A 16,156-nucleotide genomic window follows, 5' to 3' on the forward strand; every position below is an offset into this window, starting at 1 on the left:
TGTTGGCCTGCCTTGCTAGATTGGGGAAGTTCTCCTGGATAATATCCTGCAGAGTGTTTTCCAACTTGGTTCCATTCTCCCCATCACTTTCAGGTACACCAATCAGACGTAGATTTGGTCTTTTCACATAGTCCCATATTTCTTGGAGGCTTTGCTCATTTCTTTTTATTCTTTTTTCTCTAGACTTCCCTTCTCGCTTCATTTCATTCATTTCATCTTCCATTGCTGATACCCTTTCTTCCAGTTGATCGCATCGGCTCCTGAGGCTTCTGCATTCTTCACGTAGTTCTCGAGCCTTGGTTTTCAGCTCCATCAGCTCCTTTAAGCACTTCTCTGTATTGGTTATTCTAGTTATACATTCTTCTAAATTTTTTTCAAAGTTTTCAACTTCTTTGCCTTTGGTTTGAATGTCCTCCCGTAGCTCAGAGTAATTTGATCGTCTGAAGCCTTCTTCTCTCAGCTCGTCAAAATCATTCTCCATCCAGCTTTGTTCCGTTGCTGGTGAGGAACTGCGTTCCTTTGGAGGAGGAGAGGTGCTCTGCGTTTTAGAGTTTCCAGTTTTTCTGTTCTGTTTTTTCCCCATCTTTGTGGTTTTATCTACTTTTGGTCTTTGATGATGGTGATGTACAGATGGGTTTTCGGTGTGGATGTCGTTTCTGTTTGTTAGTTTTCCTTCTAACAGACAGGACCCTCAGCTGCAGGTCTGTTGGAATACCCTGCGGTGTGAGGTGTCAGTGTGCCCCTGCTGGGGGGTGTCTCCCAGTTAGGCTGCTCGGGGGTCAGGGGTCAGGGACCCACTTGAGGAGGCAGTCTGCCCGTTCTCAGATCTCCAGCTGCGTGCTGGGAGAACCACTGCTCTCTTCAAAGCTGTCAGACAGGGACATTTAAGTCTGCAGAGGTTACTGCTGTCTTTTTGTTTGTCTGTGCCCTGCCCCCAGAGGTGGAGCCTACAGAGGCAGGCAAGCCTCCTTCAGCTGTGGTGGGCTCCACCCAGTTCGAGCTTCCAGGCTGCTTTGTTTACCTAAGCAAGCCTGGGCAATGGCGGGCGCCCCTCCCCCAGCCTCGCTGCCGCCTTGCAGTTTGATCTCAGACTGCTGCGCTAGCAATCAGCGAGATTCCGTGGGCGTAGGACCCTCCGAGCCAGGTGTGGGATATAGTCTCGTGGTGCGACGTTTTTTAAGCCGGTCTGAAAAGCGCAATATTCGGGTGGGAGTGACCCGATTTTCCAGGTGCGTCCGTCACCCCTTTCTTTGACTCGGAAAGGGAACTCCCTGACCCCTTGCGCTTCCCAGGTGAGGCAATGCCTCGCCCTGCTTCGGCTCGCGCACGGTGCGCGCACCCACTGGCCTGCGCCCACTGTCTGGCACTCCCTGGTGAGATGAACCCGGTACCTCAGATGGAAATGCAGAAATCACCCGTCTTCTGCGTCGCTCACGCTGGGAGCTGTAGACCGGAGCTGTTCCTATTTGGCCATCTTGGCTCCTCCCCCCTAATATTTCTTTAGTGCAGGCTGAGCAGCAGAGCAAAATCTAATATTTACACATCCAACTGTTTGAAACAAACACCAAATAGCACATTTTTAGCCATTTAGAGCCTGCCTGTTTCGAATATTCTGTGAAACTGTGCCCAATGTCTGCTAGCAAATTGTAAGATAAGCCTGGAGCCATAAAGACCGTAAGCTACAGTCCCTTTGGAACTCTCTATTTGGAGAGTCCCTGTTGTGCTGCTGACATTGCCTAGACACATAACCAGCTATTTAATTTCCCTCTTCCTCTAGAGTTCCCTTGCTCTCCTCCCTTTGTGAGTAGTAATCAAGCTGTAGCCTCCAGATAGACTCCTGCTGTGAGGGACTTCCTCACCATGTAAATCTGTCAAATTGAAGTGCTGCTCAGTAAAGATGTGTGTGCTACTGCCACCTCGTGGTCATGTGTTTTTTCTTGATCAGCCCAGCCCGCAGATTTCTAGAACCCCCTACATGAATGAAAATGTTTTTTAAAAACGTCTTGATCTTGATAGATATCTGAGCCACTCCTGATTATTGGGGAAACTACACCATTTGGGAAGCTCCTTTATCTTAAGGGATTGATGTCAAGAAGACTAATCATACTCAAAAGCAGCTTTTAAAAAATAAAGTAAAATAGGTTACTTAAAGTTAAGCCTTCTCAGAAACTTTAATATGTGTATCCTTTCCATGGCTCTCAAAAGACCTCTAAACATTGACCTAAAGTATGTTTAATAAGAAATTATCTCTTATTTATTATCAGAAAGTGGGTCTTAGTGTTGGAGACCAGAATATGCCACCCCAAAATATGCTTCTTTGGCTTAAGAATTATTTTGAGTTAATTATTTGGAGAAACTATAGACACAGGAGAAGCTTAAAAACAGAGCAGAAGTTACCGTTTGTAAGAGAAATTTACATCTATAAGGGAAATCTCCATTTGTAAGGGAGTTTTCTTCTTTGCACTAGCGAGAGAAAGATGGCTCTAAATCACTAGACATTCTTACCTATGAAGAAGGCACTGACTTAAATCTGCCTAATGTTATAAATAAAGTTTCAGTGCCACAAAAGAAATGCACTCAAATATAAAATTTTCTTTTTAATTCTCAGCAAGGCAATGTGCTTCTATAGAAGGGTGCGCCCTTACAGATGGAGCAATGGTGAGTGCACACTTGGACAAGGGAGGGGAAAGGGTTCTTATCCCTGACACACGTGGCCCCTGCTGCTGTGTCGTTCCTCTATTGGCTAGGGTTAGACTGCAGAGGCTAAACTAATTCCGATTGGCTAATTTAAAGAGAGTGACTGGGTAAGTTGTTTGGCGGGAAAAATGGTTATGGCAGAGCAGGAAATCAGAACGAGTCTGGGCGGAGAATGAGCAGGTAATTGGAATGAGTCAGGATGGAGTAGGTAATCAGAATGAGTCAGAGTGGAGCAGGTACTCGGAATGAGTCAGAGTGGAGCAGGTAATCGGAATGAGTCAGGGTAGAGCAGGGAATTGGGATGAGTCGGGGTGGAACTGGTAATCGGAATGAGTTAGGGTGGAGCAGGTCATCGAAAAAGGTTGCTTTATGAGGAAGTTAAGTTTAAAAGTAGAAGACAAATAATTGAACATACTGACATATTGATTCCTTGAAGAGAAATTTAGAACTCATATCTAACACTAACAAAACTTACATTGGTTTACTCTGCTTTTCCTGGTCACCTCCCCATAACTAGTACCATAAACACCTTTCTTTCAGCTAAAGATGGTATTTAAGGCTGAATTCAAAGCCACCTTTTTGAGATTTTCTCATTTCTTTATCTCCCGTGTATACATGAGATATATAAGATAATAAACTTTTTTTCCTCTTGTTAATTTGTCTTTGGTTATAAGGATCTGTCCCAATTAAGAAATATGAAGAGTAGAGGGAAACTTACTTCTTTCTCCCCTATGCTGGTCAGGGCTTAAGTCTGAGCTAAGGAGATTATTTTTTTTTTTCATATCACAACCATGTTGATCCATCTCACTGAATGTTCCTTTCTGGATGCCTTCATAGCTCTACACAGGCACCTTGAAGTGCAGGGAAAGCCAACATTTCTAAATAAGTTTTAGAAAAAAGAAATTCCTTATGCTCTAGAGTATATATCCCTTACAAAATTTCTTTCTGATTCAGGTTTTAAGGATATAGCTTACTTATGAGTCCATATTAGAATCCATGACTCCTGACTCCATTCATTCTAGATTACTTTATAGGAACATGAAAGGATAACCATACATCTTCATGTGTGCTCTCACTTTAGATTTAGATCTACTATTAGGAAACCTGCTGGGTTAACTGAATTATCAGTTGTTAATGTTATATCATCTTTTTATAACAGAATAGCCTCATACTTTGAGATTCTTGAGTCAGTAAGCTACCTTTTTGCTTTTTTGACTTAGGATAGTTCTGACCTGGTGAGGTATGTTCACAATGAGGTTTCCTCTAAAAGTTATTTTTCTACTTTCTTCTGTTAGCAAAGCAGTTGCCACTACAGATTGAATGCATTTGGGCAAATCTGTGGGTTACTGGATGAAGGATTTTTTATAGGAAGACTACGGGTTGTCAGTGGCCTCTGTGCTTTTGGGCAAGTACATCTAAGGCTATGCCCTTGTTTACACTGACCGAAAAATAGAATGGCTGCTTAAGGAGGGTAAAGCTAGGACATGGGCAGTTACTAACAGATGTTTTAATCTTTCCACCTATTGGCTTTCTGGTAATTGCCAAATGGGGGGGTTTGGCCCGTCTTGCGTGAGCTTTTTTTATATAAGGGTTTTGTTTTTAGGATATAAGAGTCTATCCATAGACAACAGTACCCGACCAATCCTAAAATTTTCGAAGTTCTTGTTTGTCTCCGGCAGAGGCAAGGATATGATACCTTCAATCTCTTCAAGCTCAATTCTCTGTTTACCTTTGCAATTAAATGACTTGTTCTAATATTTGACTAAATAAATTTGGAGATTCTGTAAACCCCTGGGGTAAGACTGTCTATTGGTCTTGCTATTTTCGACCAGAGTGAGGATCTTCTCACTCAAAGGCAAATAGATCCTGGCTGTCCTCTGCCAACAAACAAGCCCAGAAGGCATCTTTTAAATCTACTACTGTAAACCAGTGGTGACTGGAGATCCTACCGATAATAGTATAAGGATTGGGAACAACAAGGTGGGTAGTTTGGACTATTTGATTAATAGCTCTAAGATCTTGCACTAAGTGGTATGACCCATCTGGCTTCTTTACAAGCAGTATTGGAGTGTTATAGGGAGACATACAGAGTTTAAGAAGCCCACACGGAGACGACATTCAATTATCAATTATAGGTTTTAAATTTACCCTGGCTTTTAAAGGAATAGGGTACATTGCTTTCTCTTTACTATTCCCCCAGGGGTTTTTAAGTAAACATAAACCGGAGGAATCTGTAACTTTCCTCAATTCCTGTCTTTTGGCCATATCTCGGGATGAATGTGTTCTTCATCTGCAGTGGTGAGCAAGTTTAGGGAGAGGTGGAATTTTCCATGATTGATTTGGAGGCCTAAGCCTAGTTCTAGCATTAAATTTCTTCCTAATAGATTTGTCCCTGCTTCCAGAATTAACAGAAATTTAATATTAGCTGCTTTGCTTTTATATATGACTTTTGTTCTTTTTCCTGTTTGGGACATTCTCTTTTGAGATGACCTATTTTTAATTTGGAACATTTGTTTTGTCCTCTTTCTCTCCCTTTGCCTCTCCCTCTCTCTTTGCCTCTCTCTGCTTCTCTCTTTCTCTCTCTCTCTTTGGCTCTCTCTTTCTCTCTCTCTCTCTCTCTTTGACTTCCTCTGTCCCTTCTGTCATCCTCTCTCCTGTAAGGTTTTTTTTTTTCTCTCTCTACCTTTGAGTCTCCTGGCTTTACTCTTTTTACCCTTTATATTGCTTGGAGAGTGGGGGTCTAGGTTCTTTATAGGTTCTGGCTCCCTGGGTAGTTTGTTGTATGGTAGACAGCAGAATTTTTGCCTTCTGCTTTTGTTTTTCTTCATCTCTTCTTACATATACTTTTGGGGCTTCTCTTAGAAGGTCTTCTATAGGTTTATCTTTCTAATTCTCTATCTTTTGTAATTTCTTGTTAATATCTGGCCAACTTTTAGTGACAAAATGAAGTTTTAACATTCCTTGCCCAAGAGGATCCTCAAAACCAAGACCAGTATATTTTCTCATTTAATCTGTCTAAAAATTCTGTAGGCCCTTCATCTTTCCCTTGCTGTATATCAAATATTTGGGTAAGATTCTGGGTTTGGGGTACTGATTCTTTAATCTCCTTTATTATCAATTCCCTAAGGTCCTGCATGTTTTCTTGGTAGGCTGTGTTGTTATTGTCCCACTGGGGATCTTGGGTGGGAAATTTTTGATATGCTGTAGGAATGTTTTGGCCAGGAGGGTGTTCACATTCGTAGGCTCCCATAGCAGCTCTATGGATCATGCCTTTCTTCCCCTGGGAAGAAGAGAAAGGGAAGTTCTGAAGATCCTTTTTACATTGCTCTATCTCACACTGAAGTCCTTTTAGGGAAGGGTAGGCTGATAGTGGGCTCTTGGGACGATTCCCAAAAGGCAGGGTTATAAGGCGGGGGGGACAACAGGGATAGGAGAAGAGCCTGGGACAGCAGCTGCTTTTTCTTGTTTTTGGTTTTATCATTCTAATATTTTAAAGTTAGGCCTAGGGGATTATTAGGGGGAATATTGTTGCTAGCTTTATCCTTTTTATCTCTTACCTTACTTGGGGTATTTCCCATTTTTGGGGTGAGGCTCAATTTCCCTTACTGGAAATTTCTTGCCTTTGGGGTGAGGCTCAATTTCCCCTGCTGGAAATTTCTCACCTTTTGGGGTAAGGCTCGATTCCTTACCTCTTTTTAACCCCCAAGATACCCCGACCAAGGAATACTTCACCACCCCTGCGGTTTTTCGTGCCTTGGTATGTCCCAACCAAGGAATACTTCACTGCCCCTGTGGCTTTTCCTACCTTGGTCCCAACCACTAGGGAAATACTTTGCCACTTTTGTGACGTTTCTTATCTTGGTCTGTGCACAGAGTTTTCTAGTCGCCGCTGTATGTAAGGATCCTTTCCCCAGGTCGCCAGCTGGTTTCTTTCCATGGTGCTGAGAGTCCAGGTTTATTCATCACACCGAGTGGGTCTTGATTCCTTACCCTTAAGCCCACCGCAACAAGGCCGCGGGGTGCACCTCCTCATGAGAGAGGACCGGAGACTGCCCCTGGAGGAGAATGGCTTCCCCATACAGGCCACCAAATTGTTAGAAGCAAATTTTCCATGCCGCAAAAGAAATAGCACTTGAATATAAATTTAATTTTCTCAGCAAGGCAATTTTACTTCTATAGAAGGGTATGACTCGTGGATGGAGCAATGGCGAGAGCACACCTGAACAAGAGAGGGGAAAGGGTTTTTATTCCTGACACAGGTAGCTCATACTGCTGTGTCATTCCTCTATTGGCTAGGGTTGGACCGCACTGTCTAAGCTATTTCCGATTGGCTATTTTAATGAGAGCACGGGTACCAGTCAGGGTGGCAGAGTGAGTAGTTTGGCAGGAAGGATGGTTAGGAACAGGTGACTAAAGATGACTCAAGTCAGAGCAGCTGACAAGGGGTGATTCAGGATGGAGCAGGTGATAGTGGCTAGGAGGGGGTTGTTTACTGAAACTAGGGGCAAGGAGACAGAGAATGAGGAAGTTAAACTTTAAAATGAAGAACAAAGAACAGGGAAGCTGAACATACTGATACATTGGTTCTTTGGAGAGGATCTCAGAACTCATTGTACTTAACAATTTACAGGCTAAAACCTTTGAAGAGGAATTTATTAAATTCCTACATTTTGATATAATATAATTGTACTAGAAATTAATAACAATATCCAGAAAAGCACTAAACATTTGGAAATCAAACAATATATTTCCAAATAAACCACTTGGAAAATTACAAGAATAATCAGAGAACTTTTTAACGAAATGGTAAAGAAAATACATAATATCAGAATTTGTATGAACCAAATTAAAGCAATGCCTAGAAGAAAATTTGTAATTTTAAAGACGTTCACTAGAAAAGAGGAAAGTTTTCAAATCAATTATCAAACTTTTACTTAAGAATCTGGTCAAAGAGAGTAAATTAAACTCAAAGATAGTAGAAAGATAACAGTAATGTTAACAGTGAAAATAAATAAAATGGAAAATTGACAAGACATAGAAAAAATTATGAACTCAAAAATTGGTACTTTGAATGATCAACAAGATTGATAAACCACTAACTAAAATGGTCAAGAAAAAAAGAGAGAAAGCAATCAGACAAGACAAAGAAATAAAGAGAATCCAAGTTGGTAAGAAAGAAGTCAAATTATCCTTAATAGCAGGTGATATAATCTTATATTTGGAAAAACCTAAAGACTCTACAAAAAAGCCCTATTAGAACAGATAAATTAATTCAGTAAAGTTGCAAGATACAAAATCGACATACAAAAACCAGTAGCCTTTCTATATGCCAACAGTGAACAATCTGAAAAAGAAGTTTAAACAGTAATCCCATTTACAATAGCCGCAAATAATTAAATACCTAGGAATTAAGCAAGGAAATGACAGATATCTACAATAAAAACTATAAAACACTGATGGAAGAAATTGAAGAGGACACCAAAAATGGAAATATATCCCATGTTCATGGGTTGGAATAATCGATATTGTTAAAATGTCCATACTACCCAAAGCAATCTACATATTCAATGCAATCCCTATCAAAATACCAGTAACATTCTTCACAGAAATAGAAAAAAAAATCCTAAAATGTATATGCAATCACAAAAGACCCAGAATAGCCAAAGCTATCTCAAGTAAAAAGAAAACTGGGGCTATCACATTGACTGACTTCAAATTATACTACAGAGCTATAGTAACCAAAATAGCATGGTACTGGCATAAAAACCAGTACATAGATTAATGGAACACAATAGAGAACACAGAAACAAATCCATACATCTACAGTGGACTTATTTCTTACAAAAGTGCCAAGAACAAACACTGGGGAAAAGATAGTCTCTTCAATAAATAATGCTGGGAAAACTGGATATCCATATGCAGAAGAATGAAACTAGACCCCTTCCTCTCTCACCATGTACAGAAATCAAATCAAAATAAGACTAAAGACTTATACCTAAGACCTTAAACTCGGAAACTACTAAAAGAAAACATTGGTGGAAATCTCCAGGACACTGGACTGGGCAAAAATTTCTTTAGTAATACCCCACATGCACAAGCAACCAAAGCAAAAATGGATTAATGAGATCACATCAAGTTAAAAGGCTTCTGCACAGCAAAGGAAACAATAAACAAACTAAAGAGACAACCCACACAATGGGAAAAAATATTTGCATCTGACAAGGGATTAATAACTAGAATATATAAGGAGATCAAATAACTCTATTGGAAAAAAAATCTAATAATGTGATCAAATAAAAGGGCAAAAGATTTGAATAGATATTTCTCAAAAGAAGAATATAAAAGGCAAACAGGCCTATGAAAAGGTGCTCAGCATCATTTATCATTAGAGAAATGAAAATCAAAACTACAATGAGATATCATTTCATCCCAGTGAAAATGGCTTATCTCCAAAAGACAGGCAATAACAAATGCTGGCGAGGATATGGAGGAAAGGGAACCCTGGTACACTGCTAATGGGAATATAAATTAGTACAACCACTATGGAGAACTCTTTGGAGGTTCCTCAAAAATCTAAAAATAGAGCTGCTTTATGATCCAGCCATCCTACTGCAGGGTATATACACAAAAGAAAGGAGATCAGTGTAACTAAGGGATATCTGTACTCCTATGTTTGCTGCAGCGCTGTTCACAGTAGCTAAGATTTGGAAGCAACCCAAGTGTTCATTAACAGGTGAATGGATAAAGAAAATGTGGTACATATACATACTGGAGTGCTATTTAGTCATAGAAAAGAATGAAATCCTGTCATTTGCAACAACTTGGAGTAGAACTGGAGCTCATTATGTTAAATGAAATAAGCCACACACAGAAATACAAATATTGCGTGTTCTCACTTATTTTTGGGGATCTAAAACTCAAAACAGTTGAAGTCATAAAGATAGAAGAAAGATGGTTACCAGAGGCTGAAAAGGGTAGTGGAGGGGAAGGTGAGGGGAACGTGGGTATAGTTAATGGGTACAAAAATATTTAGAAAAAATGAATAAGACCTACTGTCTGATAGCACAGCAGTGTGACTATAATCAATAATTTATTACATATTTAAAAATAACTAAAATGGTATAATTGGATTGTTTGTAACACAAAGGATAAATGCTTGAGGGGATGGATACTCCATTCTCCAGGATGTGATTATTACACATTGCATGCTTGTATCAAAACATCTCATGTACCCCTAAATATTTTTGACAAAGTATACCTACTATGTACCCACAAAAATTAAAAATAAAAAATTTTAAAAAGAGAGAACATGAATTACCAATATCAAGAATAAAAGAATGGTATTCACTGCAGGTCTGATACCAAAAATGAGTAAAGAAATATTACAAATGACTTTTCACCAGCATATTTATAATTTAGATGAAATGGACAAATTACTTGAGAACTGTAACTTACTGATTCAAAATGTAATAGAAAATTTAATAGCACTTTCCTATTAAGATTATAAATTAGATGGTCACCTTATACATAAATAAAAAGCTTGTGTGTGTGTGTGTGTGTGTGCATGTACATGTGTGTAAAAGCTATTATTCTGCAGTATAATAATCTCACTATGATACGGTCTTCCCTTAAAAATAAAATGTAAATCTCTGGATATTGGATATTGGGCTTAGTTAAATGAATATTATATAAGGCTAAATAAGTGAACAATGGGAAGGATTCCCATTACTTTCTGACAATAACTAAAAGTCTTATGTTGAAATATAAATATGAAACTGTTTCATCTGTTATATTCAATTTTTTTCAAGAGCTTTTGTTATTCTCTTGAAGTTTAATTCTCAGTAAACATGTAAGTTTAATACCTCTTATCAGCATAAAAGCTGAACTCTGCCTATGCATGTATGAATGAGCAAAAAACGAAAAGCAAAATCATGGAAACTCAGCTATAGCTGTAGAAGTCTATGTGAAGACAAGATGACACAAGTTAGTTTCTTTTAAAAAAAATTTCTTTAGTGTCTGTGTCAGTAAACACTGAACCCAGAAAAGAAATTGACTGGCAAGTGAAAACTTTCAAAATCTTACATTCTTTTTACTCGCTGGGTCCACCCCAACAGACACTTATAATTGTTTAAGGAGAAGCCACAGAGATGAAAATAGACCAGAAAGTGTGAAGGATATAAAAATCATCTCAGAGTTCTGTTCTCCAAAGTAGCCTGTTAGAAACTCATATCCCAAGTGTTGCAAGGAGTCTGACAACCATACAAGCCAATTTCACCTTGTTTTCTTGTAATACAACCAGTCAAAGAATGGTGAGTTCCCAGTTTTAACACTAAAAGGACAGCACACTTGTTGGTTCTTACCAGATCTTAGACTCCTCTTTGATTTAGATCTAAACATGGCCTTAGCTATGGCATGTCCTGTAGGCCATCACTTGCTGGGTGTTCTCAGAATAGAGTTTGGTTTTTGTTGTTTTTATTCTGGAGGTGACTAAATAAAAAATGTACAGAACAAAAAGACTCACTGGAGAGCCAAGCAAGGCTATTTATTAACAAACCTCTAAATATTTTGGCAGAATTTGTTTTTTCTGTTGTTTATTTCTGGCCCCCCAATATGGGGCTCAGAGAAAACTCAAGACCCCCCAAAGGAGTTGCCTGAACCTGGCACTAAGATACCAGGTTGGGCCCATTGAAGCCTTCCTGAATTTAAGTTTCTTCTGGGGTGGAACTGGTAAGTCCTCCTGAGCCCCCGAGTCCTCTGTTTACAGAATCTATTCACACTGTAGGCTGACATAAAACATGTAAAACAGAAATAAATCATAATAAATATATCGAATTCTATATTTGTGGAAAATTTGCTATAATTCCAGAATATTGCTGAATATCACAGTGATTAGAATAATAATAGTAGTTTAGGAAATTGAGGGTATCAAGTAAAAAGGAATAAAAATAGATTTGTTCAGCTAAAATGTTGAAGAATGTAAGCCAGGTTTCACTGGAAAAGAGGAAGAGTAGGTGGAGTTCAGCAGCTGAGGGTAAGTGGGTAAGGCTTAGCAGGACACTGGCCTCTCACTGACTTAAGTCCTTAAGGGCACTGTTTGAGCCCAAGCTGAGTTTCTTCTCTTTTCTCTCCGCTATAGGACCTTTAAAAAAAGTTGAACTATTGTCTACTTTTTCCTGTGCTCTAGCCCACCAATTTCCTGTGGCTTTCTATCATACTTTGCTCTGCTCCCACACAACTGTGAAAGGAAATGCAATTTCCTGTTTTTTCCCTAACTCTTCAATACCCAGAGTAGGTTCATAGATGTTATTTGGGTCTAGGAATGAAGTGGGGCTTCTCCATTGCCCTTTCCTTCTAAATTAATTAGGATTTTGACTATGTAGGGGAGAAAAGATAATTTTATCTCTACCCTCCATAGTTCTTAGCTGGGATCCCCTCTTACCAAAAGACAAATTAACACGAGAAAAGCAGAATTATAATAACTCGTATACTTCTTGTATATGTAGGAAAGGAAAGATTTCTCACCCATTGCTAGATTCATGGTTGAGGTGCCTATAATAAAAGATATGTTAATAAGTGAAAAGCATAAACATTTATTTAATGTAAGTTCTATGTGACATGAGAGCTTTCAGAAAAAGCATACACATTTATTTAATATGTTTTATGTAACATGAAGACCCAAAGAAAAGAATATATATATATTCATCGATTTGATGAAGAGTGGACAGTTGTGTAGATGTATAGTTAGATAAAGGAGATATAATCTAATAGCAATGTCAAAAGACAAAATTACAACAAATTCAAAGATCCCAACTGGCTTTATTGAGATTCTAGAATCTCACTTCATTCCACAAAGTAGAATAAGTATCCCAATTAGCTGAGCAGAAGAGGCTGGTTTTATAGACAGAGAAGGACTGAAGAAAGAAGAAACAAAGAACAAAAAGCAGATTGGTCATTTTAGAGTTGCTTTTGAGGACTAAACTTTGACCTTTTTTTTTTTCCCTATTGCCCAAATTATTTTCTAAGGGTCCTGGGGAGTCATATTTTATAAGCCATAAAATTTTGTTAAACAAGTTTTGTTTCTTTTATTAACCCAGTATAATGTGACTTACTCTCCAACCTGACTCTGGTATGGCATCACATGACAGATAGCAGAACTCTTTATCTTTAAGCATTCCTTTATACTGACTCCAAGTCTTTAGACAAAGCTTAACTCTTTCAAGCAATTGCCAACTAAAGAATCCCTAAAGCCCATTATGACTTGAAAGCCCCTTGTTTTGAGATGTCCCACCTTTTCACATTGAACCAATATATACCTTCCATATATTGATTTATGATTTTATCTGCAATGCCTGTCTTCCTGAAATGTATAAAACCAAACTGTAACTCAACTACCTTAGGCACACTTTCTCAGGACCTTCTGAGACTGTGTTTCCCTTGGCCATGGTCATTCACATAGGCTCAGAATAAACCTTTAAAAATATTTTGGCAGAATTTGGTTTTTCTGTTGTCAATTCCTGGCCACCCAATATGGGGCTCAGAAAAAACTCAAGATCCCCCCAGAGGAGTTTCCTGAACCTGACACTAAGGTACAAGTGTGGGCCCATTGAAGCCCTCCTAAATGTGAGCTGCTCCTCAGGTGGAAGTGGTGAATTCTTCTGAGCCTCAAACCTCCCATTTGGTTGAAAGTTTTTGGCTTATTCTGAGCTGTCTGTTCTTTTCCTAGGAAGTTGTTTGGGATCCTAATTTTGATTTGGATGTGCATTTAAAGGGTCTTCCCAGTTGCCTTTTCCTTCCCAAATAATCTCCATTGGCTTTTCTGTGTACTTGCATGAAAGATCAAACTGTCCTTTTTGCAGGTGAGTGAGAGACTGAGTTCCTTAGCTTTGAAGAGAATGGGGCATTTTGCTCATCCTAGCTGAAAGGTGCACCTGGATGAGTGGGGGCCCAGGGAGAGTGTTTGGGGGTGACTCACTGTGACATGTAGTGGTCCTACAGAGAATCCCAAAAAAATAAATGGAAAGAAAGTTTGTGCACCCTTTCGGAGGTGATAGGCTTCCAAAGAGAGAAACTGGGACACATAAGAGGGGAGAAACAATTCAGTGGTGAAACACAGTGGAGTCCTACCTGCAGTCAGCACACATTGATCCACCACACTAAATCATAAGCCTCAGTCCAGTCCTTCCTTTTTAAAGAGACATGGGAAACAAATCCCCTATAAAAGAGGAAACGAAAGGAGGGCTATTCCCTTTGGAGACTCAATCTGGTTTTATGTTTGATAATTATGGTGCTTCTACTTGAAAGTACTTGTGTAAATGGGAAGATCTTATTAAGAATGACCTAGTTCTAACGGTTCCAAAATGAAGAACTTTTGATATTTCCAAATTAATTTTCTTGCATGCTAAATTAGAGCAATTAGGCTGCTGAATCAAGGAAAATAAATGAGAGTCATACTTTAGCTGGCACCTAGAATGATCCAAAAGAGGGAATGATAAACTTGCCTCCCCTTAGGAAGTTAATAAGAAAATATTTAAGACCATCTCAGAATTGAAGACACTAACATAAGCCACTTCTGAAATGAGAGAGGCTCCAAAAACTGTCTCTTTTTCTATTCCTCCTAATCCTTTGCTCTCTGAAATTTCTTGTTGATATGGTTTGTTCTGTGTCCCCAGGCAAATCTCATGTCAGATTGTAATCCCCATTGTTGGAGGTGGGTCCTGGTGGGAGGCGATTAGATCATGGGGGCATATTTCCTCTTTGGTGCTATTCTCATAATAGTGAGTGAGTTCTTATGATATCTGGTTGTTTAAAAGTATGTAGTACCTCTCCAACCCCTTCCTTCTGCTCCTTTCATGTAAGATGTGCCTGCTTTCCCTTTACCTTCCATCATGATTGTAAGTTTCCTGAGGCACTCTTGGCCATGGTTCCCATACAGCCTATGGAACTGTGAGCCAGTTAAACCTCTTTTCTTTATAAATTACCCAGTGTCAAGTATTTTTTTATAGCAGTGTGAGAATGGACTGATGCACTTGTCTAGATTATTTCATTTTTCCTTCTCCTTCTTCCCCTATTCCCTCACTTCAAACTACAAAGTGACCAGAAATAACTAGAGGAGACAATAAAATAGTATTTGCACCTTTTAGAATAAAACCCACCAGGAAAAGGGCTCCTAATGAAACTGCTTCTGCAAGAGTTATTGTAATAAGGGAAATCTAACATAACTAACTCCATTTTGCTTCTACCCTTAAATTGCTTTTGCTCATTCTTGCCCATTCCTTGAACTAACCTCCTCCTGTTCAAAGTTTGGAACTGTGTTATAATGACAAATAAAAGACTACAAGGTTAAGAATTATGGTAGGGGCCTGAACTTTACTAAAGAATAGGCACAGTTAAACAGTAACCATTTATTCCTTGCTTAACTTGCGATATAGTTTGGATACTTGTCCCTGCCCAATCATGTTGAAATGTAATCACCATTGTTGGAGGTGGGGCTTGGTGGGAGGTGATTGGATCATGAGGGTGGATTCCTCATGAGTAGTTTAGCACCATTCCTTTGGTGCCATCCTTGTGATAGTGAGTGGATTCTTGCAAGATTTGGTTGTTTAAGAGTGTGTGGCAACCCCCGGACCTCTCTCTTGCTCCTACTTTTGCCATGTGACATGTAAGCTTCTGCTTTGCCTTCTGCCATGGTTGTAAGCTTCCAGAGCCCTCTCCAGAAGCAGATGCCAGGGCTGTGCTTCCTGTACACCCTGCAGAACTGTGAGCACATTAAACCTATTTTCTTTATAAATTACCCAGTCTCAGGTATTTCTTTATATCACTGCAAGAATGGCCTAACACAAATTTGCTTTTATATAATTGCTTACTGCCCCGAGTCACATAACTGGAGGTCACAAAATTTACAACTTTCCCAATTGCTTCTATAAATAATATCATTAATGTGAGACCTAAAGAACTGGTCTTTGAGATGTTTTCCTGATTTAGCATTTTGGCAGAGCAAGAGATGCCACCTGGACATGTGACCCATACCAAGGAACTGATTCAGTGGATCCTGCAAACCCCCTTCTGGAACTGATTCACCTGCATTTCTGATACCCCTATGACTTTACCCCCCAGCCAATGAATTGTTTCAGTTCCCTGGAGGTAGATTTGAGAAATATCTCCTGTCTCCTTGCTTGGATGGCCCTAAACTCTTTCTCTGCTGCAGCGCCTGCTATTCTCCATGTATTGGCATTTTTGGAGCCATGAGTAAGAGGAAACTATCAGGCTGTAACACTAACATATTGTATAAACAAGGGACCAAATTAGAGTTAAGATCCCAGGTATCTGGATTCCCCAACCCGACCCAAGATCCCTTCAGGTTTACCAAAGAATTCCAATTAATGCATAAGACCTATGATCCAGAGTTTTCTGACCTTTATCAGCTAATTGAGTGATTGGTCCCCAAAACAAAGCCAAAAAG

This window comes from Gorilla gorilla, chromosome 10 (assembly GCF_029281585.2).
Source record: "Gorilla gorilla gorilla isolate KB3781 chromosome 10, NHGRI_mGorGor1-v2.1_pri, whole genome shotgun sequence".
Classification (NCBI taxonomy): Eukaryota; Metazoa; Chordata; class Mammalia; order Primates; family Hominidae; genus Gorilla; species Gorilla gorilla.